The sequence below is a fragment of the Prinia subflava genome, chromosome Z, assembly GCF_021018805.1.
Source record: "Prinia subflava isolate CZ2003 ecotype Zambia chromosome Z, Cam_Psub_1.2, whole genome shotgun sequence".
NCBI lineage: Eukaryota > Metazoa > Chordata > Aves > Passeriformes > Cisticolidae > Prinia > Prinia subflava.
The window spans coordinates 7,969,120-7,986,443 of NC_086283.1; positions in this window are offsets into that span (position 1 = coordinate 7,969,120).

Sequence of the window (17,324 nt, forward strand, 5' to 3'; positions counted from 1 at the left end):
TAAAACAATGCTTCTCAATTATCTCCTGGGCTGGAGTCATACTTAAACAATGGTATGCAGCTAGTTGCAGAAGCTGACGTTTGTTCCAAGCTATCTGTAAAGTTCAGATTGTGCGTCCTCTACCTTCCCCCAGCTACCCGCAGTTAGCTTAAACAGAAATTATTATTTTAACCCTCCACCATCACTGGGGGTGGGGGGGTATAGTAAACATTTAAGCTGACACCAAGTTTCTTTGATTGCATTATAAATCTCATTGATTTTTCTAATTAATACCTTGTGTTTGCATCAGAGGAAGATGAGAGGTCACAGAGATCTTGTATTTACAGTAGCGTTGGTCTATGTGCTCCTACTTGACCAGTTTGCTGAAACAGCACTGGTCATTGCCTTTGTTTCTGCAGTAACTCCAAACATCTCTTTCACAGGCTGTTATGTTTTTCTTCTACTAACTACTCCTCTTTCTGCGAAGAAATCCCACCTGTGGCTGGGATGAAGCTAATGCAAATGAAGGGAGTCAATCAGCACCGAAGCTTTGGCTGTTCCAATTTTGATCTTACTATTGTCACAATCAAGTCTTTGTCCTAAGGTTTTGTCACATGAAGTGACATGAAGAATTTGCTGGTGGCGATGACCAAGAATTTGGTGGAAGTTCAGGAATAATTCCTGTCATATAGCAACACAACTCTCTTCTGGCTTTTAGACAGATCAAGCAGTAACTCCCTATCCCACTGTAGCTCTTAACACTGCCATAAAAGACAAGGATACTGGAAGAGCTCATGCATTTGTTCTTTTGAGGTCTCCAGATGAAAGAGACATTAAAATACTAAGATGTGTCTGCACTTATGCTGTACTCCTGCAGACTGGTTCCTATGCCAAGCCAGCTAAATGACCACTAGCTTTATGGGATGCTGCTTTCTGCTGCCAACAACTTCCCTGTTCAGTTTGCTTTCCTAAATTTTGGCTCATTGGCTGGCAGTGCTTTGCTGAGTAAACAAACATCAGTTAAACCCATCTCTCTTACTTAATAAAAGAAATAAAATTAAACAGAAAATAACAGAAAATTTCTTTTCTGATAAAAGAAATCTAATTAATTTTTCATTATGAAACTGTCATTATACACCAGTTAACAGAAAAAGTTTACGAGCAACTTCTCCTCAGAAGACACTTTGCAGCCTATTGTATCTGTGCTAAGAACACACTCTTACAAGACTCTTCCATTGCTTAAAAATATATATATATATATATATATATATATAAGTTACTTAAGATATTTCAGGTTAGCAGCTATACTGGTAAGACAACTTTATACTGCAGCTGGCATAGTTTAGAGGCTCTTTTTTATTTGACATTTTTTAATTTCAAATTTTATTTGAAATTCTTTTAATCAACTTAAAAGACAATGGTGGCCAAACTGATTCACTGATCACTCACCAAATTTAAGAATGACCAGCCTCTTTTCCTTCCAATTATAGCAAACTCAACTTTCAGGAACTGGATGCATGTGCATTTCTGCGAGTGAGGTTTGGCTGCTTCAGTAATTCTGCAAATAAAATACAAAAAAAGAGAAGAGTGTATGGGCTTGGGGGTTTCTCCCCCCTTCTAAATTATTACTGAAAAAATATAATCTGTGGTCTGAGATGGAGTGGATGGAACTGTTGCCCACACTCCCATTAGGACAGGCTAAGATTCTGCTAATGCATTTTTGCCTGCCAAAACTTTCAATCTACCACATATTAAACCCCAAAGTGCTCTGGAGCCAGTCTAGCCAGCTTGCAAATCACAGCCCCCCTCCTATGTGTCTTGTCTGTGGCTGCACCAGCTCTAGAATTCTCAGTCACACACTGGATTCACGAGGCTGTCACAGTCCTATTCTACTTCCCAGCTATATAGACCTGCACTCTTTAGTGAATCCAAATTTTACAAAAATCCTCACTTCCCCTTGATAAGCAAGTGACTGCATCGGCCCTCTGTAGTAAGAGGGGACTGATCTTTTGTTTGTTTTCCAAGAGTAACATTGTATTTCAGACATTCTTAAGGCATTTCTCAACATGCCTGAAGGCAAATTATATTATTCATTGATTGCATTCCTGATTTCCTATAAAAAGCCAACATTCTGTTTTTTATTTTGCAATACAAATAAAGACATGGGCAGTTCAAAAGAGCGTGCGGATGGTGAGGGTTTAGTGTTATTTACTTTCTTCTCCTCCACTCCCATAAACTTTTTTTTAAATAAGATAACTAGACAAATATCTTAAAAATTCTCCTGTGTATATTTAGAAATTAAAAAACAAAATCTAAGGTCTAATAGAATTTGTAACACTAAAAAAAGGCATAAGGAAATTGTTATTGTCCAGTCTCCTGGAGTGCAGAATTGTCATTGCAGAGCTGGAACAAACGTTTAAACTCCAGTTTTTCTGAATACTAAAGTCATGTTAACCTTTCCCATTACTTTTTCCCTCTGTAAACACCAACTGTCTATTTGGATCACTATAAAACAATATAAAACAATGTCAACTGGAAACAAAGACAATCCAGTGAACATCAGATTTTGACATGGGGTGTTTTTTCCCAGCATTTTTAAGCCAATTTAGAGAGCCATTGAAGTTCTTTAACTATCCATGGAGCAGGGAACTTCATGAACTGAAGAAGTATTAACTAGCACTTCCATGAACCAAGCATTAACGGATAGCTCACAGGAAACTCTCCCTTGCCTAAACTACTCTACTACTGTACACCTAAAGTAGTAATAACAGCTATTTCCAAAATTAACCCACCATACAAAGCGCTTGGTCCCAAAAAGGTGCAAGAAGAAATACATTCTCTACCATTTTAAAAAGGCTGCAAGTCACCATAAATACCAATTTATTAAAAAAAAAAAAAATCAGTAAGTGCCACAATTCAATGTGCCATACCTTGCACATATTTACCTTCTAAGGGACAGAGGCAGCCAAAGCTATAATCTAGCAGCACATACTCTCAGAAGGAATATATTCTCTGTTGATAAAGATATCCTTCAGCTTGTATCATAGCCATGAAGGATCTATATAGATGTCTAGTTCATAAAGACTCAGGATACATTTTGGGATTCACTATGAAGAAGCCCTCAATTATAGCAAAACACAGCCTTCTATTGACACGATAGCCATTGAGCTAAATTGTCCTCTCTACCACAAGTGTCAGCAGTAGGACCATTTGTTGTGTCTCACTAAATTAAAACTACCTAGAGCAAAACATGGAGTTAGAGAGGAAAAGAAAAGAGGAAGAACAGATTTGGGAAATTAGATCCATATGCAGAGAGGACCAGAAGTCAATTACCTTTCATAAATTCATGTTTATAAATACTCAAGAACCAGAAAATTGCAGAGCCTATGATTTTATCATACCTGGGCCTTCTGTGAAACCTTGAAAGGGGACAATTCTGTAATGCTTTTTACTTCTTAATTGAAAAAAGTCCTTGAAGATGTCAGTTTTCCATATTCATTATGTCTATGGCAAGACATTTTTTCAGTGGAACAAACTGAGAACTGAAGCTCATAAGCTGTCCTCAATACAACAAAAAAGTAACCAACCAAACAGAATACATTTTAAAAATTCTTTTTCTTGTTTCAAAGAAATTTAGCATGATCAAGCATCATTTCCCAGGCAGAAGGTTCCTTTAAACTACTGTGAGTCCTTACCACATCAATATTTCTCTACAGTGATACACAAAAAGTAAAAGTTAGAAAACTTTCTAATTCCTGGAGAATTATCTTGTACCTGCCCCTCAGTATGAAGAGCTAATCAAGAAATACATATTAGAATTTGCATTAAAGATATTCCTAAAAGAGACAGGAAGATTAAAATAGCATAGTTTTTGTATTATTTAAAAATAAAATGGAAGAAAGAAAAACCCAAAACCATTTCCACAAATATAGCACTGGATGCATGTGGCAAACAGAAACATGGATGTCCACATTTTGGTGGCATTTCAGCTGCACTTGGTGGGCATCACATGCTGTACCCTGAGGCAAGAGAAAATATGAAGCTCATTATATATAGTTTAATGATCTTTATGCATAGAACAGGTCAAAGAATATATACGCATATATCAAAGGACATATATACGTAGTGCAACACTATGTATATATGAGTGTATAGAATAACTAGTATATCACTGTTAACCTGCATTCTGATCCTAGGATTAATTAAGCTCGTACTTATTTTTTATTCAGTGCAAGTAGGTCTCCTTTCTTGATCAGTTTTGGTGGGTAATACTGTATTCAAATGAAAATTTTAATTATACTAATTAAGATGCAGAGAATCCCATAACCATGAGCCTTAAAAAATTAAGGTAAAATAGAAAAATAAAATCAAAAGGTACGGTAAAAAAACTTCTAAATAAGTTTAAACACCTCAGTGTTTGAACTTTAGCAGCATTACTCCTGATCGAGAGTTGTTCATTGAAAACTGAGAAAAATATTTACTACTAGAAGTAGCACTGGAGACACTAGTCAAACAGATCTTGCCTATTTGTTCATCATTTGGAGAGTTTCAGAGCATTCCCCAAGATTATCTGGACCATATACATGTTTTCTCAGGTCTAAACTATACAGAAATTTCTTCTGACCTAAAACCAATCTTTTTGATGGTGGCCATGGCATCTTTTTAGCCAGCATACAGCAGCAATCCTTTACAGACAATGATAATCAGAAGAACGTAGTACATTAATAATCACAGTTCACTTGGGGGAGTTAGAGCAGGAACTTTGTCTCTAGAGCAACCTGGTTCTCTTCTTACAAGGAAAGAGTTGTACAGGCCCTGTGAGTGAGCAGCTCCTGGTGGACAGGAGTCTAAACATCAATGACTTGTGACCTGGCAACAAGGAAGGCTAACAGCACCTGTGGCTGAACCAGCCGGAGAATTATCAATATTCTAATGAAATTATTAAGTTTCCCTAATTAAAGAACTTCAGCCTGTCTCTGAATTCATTGTTGGGCAACCTCCTAAGGCCCCTTCCAACGTGAAGGATTTATATTAGTGCCACCAGATCGTCAGGATCATGATAGCAATTAGAGAGATCACTTCTACCAGTGCAGCATCTCTTAAAATAAAAAGCATCTGCTTCTGAAAACCTTTGTGTCCAGAAAATTTCACATCCAAGATTTAGCCTTACTCGGCCCTACCTTGCTTTGAGATCAGACAAAATATCTTTATTATCATTAGATATCATTTCTGAAGAATAGCACCTACGCCACTAGCCAAGTCAATCTGTCTTAACAAAATCCATGCCAGCATATTTGAAAGATTACATGTATGAATCATTCCTTTAAAGCAATTACTGTGATGTTTTTATTGGAAAACTCTTGCATTCCTCAGATTCTCTAGTGCTGTTCCTTGCAACAAAACCTACAAGCACGGAACACTGTTTCTTTTGTTTCACATCACCAAAATGAGTTCAATCAACGGAGTGAGGTTTCAAGAGTCAAGCTAGATTGTCTTGTGAAGGGAAACCATCACTACGTTTATCATACTTCTGATGGAAGAAAGGGAAAAGGGAAATTACCACCCCTGTAGTAATGCTTTTCTTAAAATTTACATCTGAACTGGGGAGAAAGTTACTCACTATATTATTCTACTGGACCATTGATTTACGCTTCCTAAACACACACATTCAGCTAAAACATCCTACTTAACCACCATTCACCACCAACTCAACCATACGTGATGCAGCTGTATCTATGCCAGGGTTGCTGCAGGAGCAGTAACATCCCTGCCCCTGGCAGGATGAAGAGGGAGCAGAACAAGGAGGAAATAGGACATTCAAATACTCGATAGCAGTCAAAAATGTGTTAAATGAGATTAGTACATTCCAGCTAATAGATTAAAATTACTTCATACTTCAGGCATCTCAGAATGTTTAAAGGCTTACAATAGGTAAGTATTACTGTAAGGAAGCACCACATGGGATCACTTATTATGAAATCAGACTTCAAATTAAACACATGGAAAAGAGAAACACTTCGGTAATTTACTCTACGCCTACCTCTAAAACTCCCTGTTTCATCTCCTGCGCTGCCTGCTCAGTTCTGTGTCAAACTGTCTCCCAATGTGCTCCTAAGTCCTGCCTGTCTCTTGTTACTGTACAGGCATGTGCCAGGCAGCCAGCCAGCCAGAGGCGTATGTGCTGATGGCTAACTGATACCAGCTGATTCCCTGCCTCCTGGAGTTAGTGTGATCCACCCAGGCAGCTGAACCACCCTTCACCTCCCTGCATTACTCCCCAGCACACCTGCATTACGCCACTTGCAGGCACTGGCCTTCAAGCTGGTGCAACGTCACCCAGGATGAAGACCATTTCAATAGTTAGACTAATTCACTCCAGCCTCAGGTTTTCCATACAAACTTCCTTTTTTCCTTTAAAGCTGGTGAAACTCTTTCTTCTTTGTGAAAAGGAAGAAAAAAATGAAACTACTTATGAGGCAGGCCTGTTTGCATAAGTTCAAAGTGAAGTGAATACAGGAGTTTAAAAATACAGTACTTGAATCATTTCACAGTTATATGTGGCATTCTAAGATGAGCATGAATAGACAAGGAGTAATTCTTTGAAAGGCACCAACTTTCATGCATACCAGTAGAGGTTCCATTTCGGTTTTGAGCTGCATCACCACCACCACTGGAGATGTCCGTGAGGACTGCAGTGGCAGACATTAACTACTTTCCTCTAACAACTCAGCCACAGCATCACTGGCTTTCTCCTCCCTTCTTATCCACAGATACAAAACACACAGCAGAACTTCACATACCTGTAAACACCAAGCCCTTTCAACTCAGTACCTCCAGGACTGGATTAATCTCTGGGTTACTAAGGCTCCAGGGGAGCCAGTATTTAGCTATACTAGGAAGATATTCTGACATATATTTGTATTCTGACAGCTCACATACCAAAACACACATATGACTTAAAGCCATGCAGCACATACAACTTACCTCAGAGTGGAGCTTAAAAAACAAACCCCTATTCCTCATGCAGATCTAAACCAGTCTCCCTGCCAAGTTTCAGCTCAATATTATGGCAACCAGGCGCTCACACACACTGGTGTTTCAAGAAAGGCTCAAGGAGCACTGAGGCTGATGCTTTCCCCCAGAATACAGGGCACATACACACAGAACCCATATCCAAATGACATCCATCTCTCCATAACAGCCCAACTGAAAACTGAGATGTCAACTGCTTCCCCAGAAAGCTCACAAGTTAGAACAAATCTCTAGAGACTGAAGCTATTTGGTAGCAATCAGAGAGTGGATGAATTTCTTTGACAAGCACAGAAACAGCTTCATTGAAGCTCTCCCAAGCCTGGACCAAGAAAGCTTTTCTAATCAGATTTAGAACTTCAGATGCTCCTGAAAAAAAGGAGTGAGCTCTCTAAATTTCAATTTGTCCAACAGAGAAACAAAAAGGCTCTGACATATTAAGATAAACAGGAACAAATGCCTCTTCCACAGGCAACAAATACCATATAACATTAAGATATTTTAGAGGATCCACATAATTTTGTGCACCTATAAGCAGCAAACAGGATTTCATTCACATATCCTCCATTTAACCGATGAAACTCCACCATTTCTCCACTATGCCATTTTCTCTTCTTCTCCAGCTTACATCTAGAACACCTCTTCATTCTGTACCTTAAAAATAGTTTCCACACCCCAACAACAATTTTGCACCCAGCAACTCACCTCCATTATTCAATGCAGAAAACCAGAGGCTGCTGCTCATCAAAAGTCAGCTTCTCTTTTAGTTTTCTGGTGTAAAAGAATTAAAATAACTAACTGTACATCAAGCACTACTGTAGTTCCTTAGAGAAAAACCAACCTGCACAGAGCAGATCTATGCTCACCCACACCCATCCTCACAAAAGGGAGCAAACCTCACTATGGCATGCCAACAGCAACTCCATTTGGATTCCATCACCTGTGTAACACAGGTGGTAAGGATCAAAGCCTACATCACCTGTCAGCCACATTTTTGCTGGCTCAAAAAGATAACAGCATCACATCAACAATCTTTACAGCTACCATAAATGCTTCTGTGCATTTTCAAAACAAGCCATATATTTTCTTTCTATTGTTTTATTTGCTGGAGCGTTCAGAAAACCTTTTATTTCAAAAGTGAAGAGAGAGGGACCTCCCTCACAGATTTCTAAACTCTGACACCTTTCCTTGAAACCACTTGGTATGGTAATCTAAAGAAAAACATTACGAGAAGGCTACAGATTTCCTTTTGGGCTTCAGGTTCTTTTCTTCATCAAACCTTCTCTTCTGTTGTCTCTCCACTGCTCAGTCTTACAGATTTGTGCAAGAGAGCAAAGATATTTAGCCCTCTTCTTCTTGAACTCTAATTCCTATCCAGCTTAGTCTGAGCCACTTTTCTTATACTCTTCCCAGCTTTCTGATGTGGCAAACTATGGTCTACTAAGAATCTGATAATTCCTTAAAATACATATTTTGTTGTCAGTGATGCTTTTAATAACAGGGTGAAGATTCCATGTTTTAATAATCTTTGCTGCTGTATGATGAGCATGAAAACACTGCCAAAGCAGCAGCACTAGAGAAGGGTGTGAGTGTCACGGAGCAGCATGTGCCCATTTCTCTGCTGTTCCTGTTAGAAAGGCTGGACACTTCTTGTTTACATGTGTTAAGCTTGATGGATTTTTCACTGAAAATTGTCTCCAGGAGTGACTGAGAAAGGCGTCTTTAAGGTGATTTAGAACAGCCAGTTTTTTACAGCTCCAAAAGAAATGAATGCGGTCCATCAGGAGTCAGCAAAGATATTTCCATTGGCAATCAGGAATGCCATATAATAACATTTCTAAAAGTACAAGTAGAATCCCATCTTTATTACCTCAGTAATCCTGGAAGGAAGAGAAGCCAAAAAACTTGTATGTTTAAAATTTTAGTTATGTGTTTTCCTTCATGTTTCACAAGAGACAAATCTGCCTGTCTTTTTCTGTGTAGTATGAGAGCCAAAGTTTTCCCATGCATTTCATTCCAAATTTGTTCTCTATTTTATACCTTCATTAGTATACATATAACCTTTGTGGTTATAAGTGGTTGTATGCTTCAGTTCATTGCACTGAACTATGCATTCTCACTTCTAGGAATGTCATATGAAAGAAAGGTCTTAGATCAGTCTTAAAATAAATTCTAGAGTAAGCAGTTCATATATACACATGCTGTGAAGCTTGAATATTAGGCATACTATGCTTTGTCAGCAGAACTTATCTTTGGTAGAAGTTCTGCTCCTTAAAACAATTTCTAGAATTACCTCTTAGCATCTGCTTCTCTTCTTGCTATCTATATGCTGATGTCATTAATATATGAGTTATATGGTTGTACATTAATTCTGTTGTTCCTACTTTTATTTAAAGTGAGTTTCTGGTATATGATATGGTAGGAAACATGGTGGAAAGTACCTGTGGTTAGGCTGAAAAAGAGAGAGATTTGGACTGGCTTCACTTTTATGCAGAGCACTGTGGAAAGGCACTCAGGAAAATGCCTCAGGAACTGAAGCCTCTCAAGGCCTCTCGTCTTCTACATAGACTGAGCTCTTCTTATAGTGTTGCTCCTTAGAAAATAGGAACAAGCTTGTATCTGAAGTATAGCCACCTACAGAGGGAACAAGGCCAGCAGCTGGAATGCAGCAATTCCCAGGAGCTAGAAATTGTTAAACAAAAGCTTCCATATTAGCAGTTTGTACATGTTGAAGTTCAACAAAACAATGGATTTCACGAAGACAAGGTTCAGTTTTAATTGATGTTGTATATTGCTTTGACTATATTCACAATTATTTTGTCCTTCAACTTCTATGATATTGACTCATACCTTTCTGTTTTATCTTGTTTCCTCTACTCTTTTCTACATCCACTGTGTCTTGCTCAACCAATGCCTAATTTGCCAACAGAGTTCAGGGTCTCCCTGCATCTCATGTGTGTCCATTCATTTCATATGACAAGGATTCCTGTAAACCACATCAGTGTTCTCTAACAAGTAACCTGTTTCTCACTATCGCATGGCTTGCAGTTCTGAAATTTCACCTTTTATTTCAGCTGATTGAAATGAGAGAAATTACTCTTGCCTTGCCTGTGCTACTTCTTTTTAGAATTCATCTCGCTCTTGAGGAATCTCTTCACTCTGGGAGCAGAAACAGGACCTAGTAAAGTTACAAGACATTTCCCTACAATCAAATTAAGTGCGGGTTTTCTAGTACCACCAAATAAAGTATTTACATTCCTTTAAAAGCCACTTCATAATGAGCTATGTCCATCCCATTAGTGGTTTCCAGTTGCCCCTGAATGATGGTTCAAGCTAATGTACTGACTTTTTCTTTTGTTTAAAGCACTGCAGAAAAACAGGATGTCTTACAAGAACTGGCAGTGAAACCTGCAATCATTAAAAATCCAGTACTACATTTTGCAATATTTTTAATGAATCACTGGATAAATATTTGGCAAGAGCATGAATTCTGCAAGCTTGAATTGACTTTTCTCACCCTATTTCCTTGTCCCTTGATGCTTTGATCTTGTGTAAAAGGAAGAATGGACAATAAAAACACTTACACAGATATTCTGGTTTCACAGAACATGCTTTTTTAATTTTGACAGTTTTTAATAAGGTTTCTGATTTCTTGAAGAACTGTAAAAAGAGAAACTGTGATTTTTCCAGAGAACAAAATGAAGAATAAAATCAAAAGCAAGATATCAAAAATAGTTATAAAAGAGATTTTAGGATATTCCAGTTGAAGTTCACAAAAAGAAGCATGTCAAGATGTATGTCATGAAATGGATATAGGTTTATAAAGAATAGCTATAATTGTACACTGAAAAGAAAGGCTTTTTATCCTGCCATAAAACTACACATAGATAAAAATATCTACAATGAATGCAGAGAGATTTGCTAAGGGTGGGGAGCAAAAACATGAAATAAATTAAACAGATGTTAAATAAGTTAAACCCAGAAATTTATTTTGAAGTTAGAAAAATGAAAAGACAGCTGAAACCAAGAGGGAAAGCACTGCACTGCCTACAAAGTGTAAAACTGTTTTTTACTTTTCTATTTATATAAGTTTTGTTCTTATTTCTCTCTACAGACTATCAGAATTGTCCTTAGATTTTATTGCTGACTAAGCTATCAAAGGCAAGTTGTTGTTTTTCTACCAAAACTAAATTAACTGTTGCACACTAAAACAAAAACAACCAAGAAGAGAAAATAAACATTGATACATATGAGAAAAGTATATATGTCTTTTTAAAAACCCAAAACTTCTCTACAGATATTCCAAACTTTCTGATTTCCAAGGTAATAGCTGTGATGAGAACTAGCGAGGCAATGAAAAAAACATAGTTTAAAGTTTCCTCAGTTAATTCTTTTCTCCCTGAGATACATGAAAAGGCAGATTTCCACCAACTTCCTATAAACCAGCCACACATCTGTACACTTTTCCCTAATGTGATTTGATATAGTCAAATGCTCATTAGAGTCTTGGAAAAAGTTCATACTCAACATTTGCAGGCAGTTTTAGTTTTCAGTTTCACAGGTTATGTTTGTCAAAAAGTTTCTATTTTTCTTAATGAAATAGTTTGGCCTCCGAGTTGTCTGTGGGTCCTGATTTTTAATACCTGTCCCTGCAAAAGAATCTTTAGAGAGAAGAATTAGACACACATAATGATTCACGCTTTTAAAATGCATTTTTTCTTGGCCCATACATATAACTAAAGACATTGTAAAAGCAGTATAGATACTATAATGGAACGAACAGCATGAGGGTAACTCTTCGTATCTAGCAACTGATGTTCATGAGTCCTGACAGGTAAGAGACCATGGATTTCATAGCTGGAACTGTCTGTCAAGCAACCCAGCAGGGCCAGTGATTTTCCCCAGAGCATATCCAAGATGAAGCTCCCATGATGTGAACAGTTTTCTTTGGATCTCAATGTACAACACCTAAAGTTATTTTTTAAAAAGGGCAAGTTATCATTTGTAGCACAGAGTAATTCAGCCTCACAAATGGCATTAATCTTAATGAGATATGAGGTAGGGATTGGAGGGGTCAGTAATAGACAGAAGCAATGTCTATTTGCATTGAGAGAAAAAACAGTATTCACCATCAACACACAGAGGTCTCATGAACAACAACACTTGCTTTTGGCCAATACTGACTGCAACTTTCAGACAGGCAAAGTAGGAACACGGGAGAAATCCTTTCCTTGTGACCAGAAACCAAAATTAAACCCTTGAGTGGAGGAGTCATGAAATGAGAACTTAATAAATAAAAGACAAAATGTTCTTTCTTTGGTTTAAAAAGCTGTAAAATTTATCTTTCTTGTCTGCTATTCTCAATTACAGAATACCAACACTCCTTGTTCTTTTGTAGGCAGAATACATGACCTAAGAGAAATGAGAACCAAGGGGGAAAAAAGGCACTTAAAGGTAGTGTCTTTTTATCAGTGACAAAATATTTTTCTCCCCCTTCTTGAGAAGTTTAGAAGAGTGCTGCTTTTTATCCCTTCAATAAATATTTTTCTCTCTCTCTATTCAGACCATTAAAAATAATAAGAGGAATATAATACAACTTTAAATGAGAGTTTATATATCACATGCTTTATGACAGCTGCTTTTATTTCACTTTAGATTAACAAAGCCTTTATGTAGAGACTTTGGAGCTGACCTTACAAAGAAGCAATACCATTAGCCCTGAAGCACATGTTTCCCATTTAATGTTTCTGAGGTAACATTCTTTGTAAAAGTGAGAGAAATGAGAATGCAAACTTGCAGGAAACATAAAAGTCTGACTGTCCTCCTTTCGAACAGAATTAAAGTCACTTTGGACACTTGAAAATATGAAGTGAGAGGCCATGGCCTTACAAAGAGTTTCTCAATGTGATCCCAAGAGTTACAATGCTTAGCTTTCCTTTAGTATGCCATAGCTCTTTGTCATTTCCTCTCAAGAGGATGAACATATTTTGCCATCTCAATTTGAAGAGAAAGGTGTCGCTTACATCAATGTTATTTCAGGTTTTACTAGCACTACTCTAACGATTTATAAGCTCACCCAACCAAGAGACTATATACTATATAACTAATTATTATAACTATAATAGTTAAAGCTAATGAACCCAACAAAGTTATTTGGGGATACAGCAGAAAGGAATTGGATCTGCCATATGTGAAAGAGCCCCCTAAGCTACTGTTCTGCATGGAAATCAAACTAATTTTAATGACATTTTACCATTGCCATGTTCTACTGGTTCAGTGCAAGAGCAATGCACTTTTTTTTCCCATCAGTAAATTTAACAGTGCCTATCCACAAGTCCTCCATCCTTTTGTTCGATGCCTTCATGCATTGGAGCCTGGTCTTCAGCTACTATCAAAGTAAAAATTTCATGCTTGTAACCCTTCTTAAACTCCTTTTAGTCAGTGAATGTGACAACCTGCCGACTAGAGTCTACAAGGTTCAAAACAAACTCAAGAGAATCAGAAAAGCAGAGGGAAAAGGTGAACAAGGGCACAATTTGGAAGCCAGTGGATGCTCTTTGTATCTGGGGCCTTGCCAAAGAAAAGAAAAACCTGTATGCACAAGAAAAGGAGAAAAACTGTGTGATTTGGAGGAGCTGACAAATCTAGCACTCAAATTGTCATCTATGCCAGTGGAAGCTGGACCAAAGTCCTCTAAACATATGGCTTTACACTCAAAGCAAGCCCTGCCTTTGAAATGCACTTCTGCAAAGCCTTCCAACAGGAATGCTGCAGGATCTGCTGGAGGTTCATCCAGGTTCCAAGAGACCGCCTCTGCGCAGGTATCTGGGAACATTTTAGAGTGGAGACATGGGACTTTCTTTTCTTTTTCTACTTTTCTTTTTTTTTTTTAAGAGAGACAAAAACATTTTTTTCTTAAATCCATTTAAGAATTTAGGTTTAAATTTTAAGCACTTAAATTCAAAATTCTAATGCAAACCCACTACTTTTCTGTCTTCCTACAGACATAAATGAGAATTCTTGGAGGCTGAGCACTTCTGAAAATTAGAGATACTATTTAGTGCAAAAGACAATGAAGAAGCAGAATGCTTGGAGCATCCCTGTAAAACTTGTCCTAAACCTCAGGGATTTCAGCTGCTTTTAGCCCCAGGACCAATATTGTTTTCAGAGAGCCCACTGTAATCTGAATATTACCTTTTCCGAATCTTGCAGTGACTATGAATTTACATTCCTTATATCAGATGCAAACAGACACACAGGTTTTCTAAGCCTTCCAAAAACCCCTTGTGTTAACCTACACTAAGCAAATCTGTACAATGTTGCTATTTGCTTCATCAAGTCCATTCCCTCATATGTACCTATTCTTTAGACTAAGATTAGACGTCTCCAACCAATAAACCAACCAATGTTCATGAAGTTTCTTGTGCCTTACTTTTTTATGTCTTTTCCTCACTTTTCCACACTATGTCCTGCACTTTGTATGTGTGCCATACATCTGAACTCTTCCCCTTCAATTTGGGCAACCGCCCCTTTTCATTTGTTTGTTTGTTTTGGTTTTTGTTTTTTGCTGCATAAACACAGTATTGGGGAAAAAGAAATAAGAGAATTATGCTCACATGACATTTTTGCCATCAGGTATCTGGTATTCCTTGGCAATATTCCATGTAAGAAACCACCCTCTGCCTGTACAGTCCTCCAGTTTCCTCTGACATATTTAACTTCTGACTCTAAGCTGTTGGTTTCCTATGTTACACTGTTGACATAGCTGCAGTTAAGGGACTCCTATGTCTAAATTTTTATTTCAGTAAGGTTAGATATGTTCAGATATAAGAAATCTGAAAGGTAAAACGCTAGAAATAAAAATCACTCATGTGCAAGTGCAGACTTAAGTACCCAGTATGTCTTACCAAAATGACAGCCTGAACTACCACATTCCTTGTACTCAGGTCCAAATAGGCTATTTTTACCACATTACAGTGCACATTACAATTTATTTTTGTCCATGATTAAATACGAACTCTGGGGAAATTGTCCCTTTCTTTTTTCCCTTTTTACTTTCTCAAATAGCTGGTCTTGATATCATTAAATGGCATAGAAAAAGCTAATATTTAGATTTCTGTTCCATTTTCTGTGTTTGGTCATTTTGATTTCATTTTCTTTGATGTCTGGAAAATAATTTTTCTTCATGCTCTTTGTAGTCAAGGGCAAAAAAAACTAATCCGCAACTCTTTTGGTGTGCTAAGAATAGGCATGGATATGTTGGGGCAGGAAATACATACATTCCACTACAATTAAAATAGATTAATTTGTTAGCAATTCCATAATATCCTCCAAATGCAGAAATTCTAAACAGTGTGTAGTCATCTGGGTAACTCTTCTTGTCTTTGCTGCTGCCAGGCTCCACAGCCGACTCTTCCATAACAGGGAATATCACAGGGAGAGACAGCATGCCAAATTTTGTGGACTAATACTGAACACTGCAGCACTACCCAGTATCATGTAGTGCATATTTCAGACAGTCCCTGAATCTCCCATCTACTAAAGCTCCTTTTTTGCAAGCTCCTTCCATTTTATGATTTTTCCAGCTTTCACTGCATGCTCTTGTACATGACTGCCTTTCCTAACACATTTCCTGGATAATTTAGCCACTGAATTCCAGTTGTATACATAGTAAACAGAGAGCACTTTCTTAAATCAGTCTGGGTTTGTCCTCTTGCTAGAATAAGAATTCTCAAAACCAGTCCGAAGTTCCCAACTCTCCAGAAAATAACAGCCAAAAGATGATCACAGAAAGGAATTTAAGATGCAGCTCTCTGACAGACCTTAAAACCAACACATCTTCTATGCAAATTTACATATATTTTCATTCCATTATTCAAGTCTAAAATAAGAAACACAAACCCATGTTTTCTCTTCACACCAAGATTATAAATTAAGACATGAAAATTTGGTCTTGTGATGTTACAGAAATGCTAATAGCTGAAAGTTTTTGTTCCTGCATTACAATTTCCATTTCTTTTTTTTAAGTGAAGCCTTTTTCTCATTTGAGACAAATACCACTTCTGAAGAAATTTGGGTGTAAGAAATTACTACTTGTTTTTTTCTTCATGATGATTTTATGCTGACTCTAAAGAGAAGTTTTGTATAATCTTAGCTGAAACAATGAACAAACATTGTTTGAGCTACAAGGGAGATAACGTAAGAACATAAACTTGCTACAGGATTTGGTTTTTCCAATTCAAAACTGAACTTGCCTTGCAGCTCTGAATTATTCTTGATGGTTCACTTAACTGGGAGAGAGAACTTCTTGGGAGCCACACTTTGGCCTCTGCTACACAGCTGTCACCTGTACACCTCTGTTCTGAAAAAAGGCTTCTGGAACATTGCATGTCAGTAATTTATAGCTGGATTTCCACCAGCAGTGCTGCTTTTGCATTGCACTGCAGATGGAATACTCTCATCTCTGCCATACAAGTTATTCACAGCGTGATGCAACATTTTAAACTCGTCTCATGGTTTTGTGCAGTTTTATTGTAAAATACATCAGATGCTTCACTATTCAGATAGAAAACAGAGCTGAGAACTGGAAGGGGACACAATAATTTCACTTACTTTATCAGAGTCCGTGAACCTGACAGTTGGTTAGTGAGGCCATGTAATCATCAATATTCCCTTCTGACCCTTTATCCCACTCTGCACAGGGAGCACAGGTTTGCATCAGGACTGGAAGCACCAGCAAGAAAACTTTTCCCAGGATGCCAGATGTCTGACAGTGGGGAAAAAAGAAAAAAAGAAAACAACCCCAAAAATTCTTTTGAGGTGGATAGCTGCTCTCTACTAAAATACCAAATGCACCAAAGTTGCACCCATCTCTTTCTGACAGGAAAGATAGTCACATCAAGAATGAAACAAGCCAAGTCTAGATGTGGAGGGAAGCAGGGGAAAGGAGGAGGTGGCCACAGCAAAACTGAGGACCTGAATCCATGTAATTTTTAGTGGCAAACTGGTTTGTAGACCTCAAGAAACAACAAACAACAAAACAAATATCCAAAATAAAATAAACAATGTAAACTGACTTCTGAAAACTTTCTTCTAGTCTGCATTTGGTTTTTTGTGTATCATAACTACTTTTAAAATTTCCAGTCTAAGTTTTGATGACTTAACCAGAAGCGTATGATGTCAGGACAATCTGGGTACACATTTTCTGTGTGCCATTTGGAGTGCTAGACCTGGGCTATTTCATCTGAAGACACTCAACGGAAGGCTTCCACTCTGTGGAGATGATGAAGTCTGTCAAGCATTGATATAAAACCATG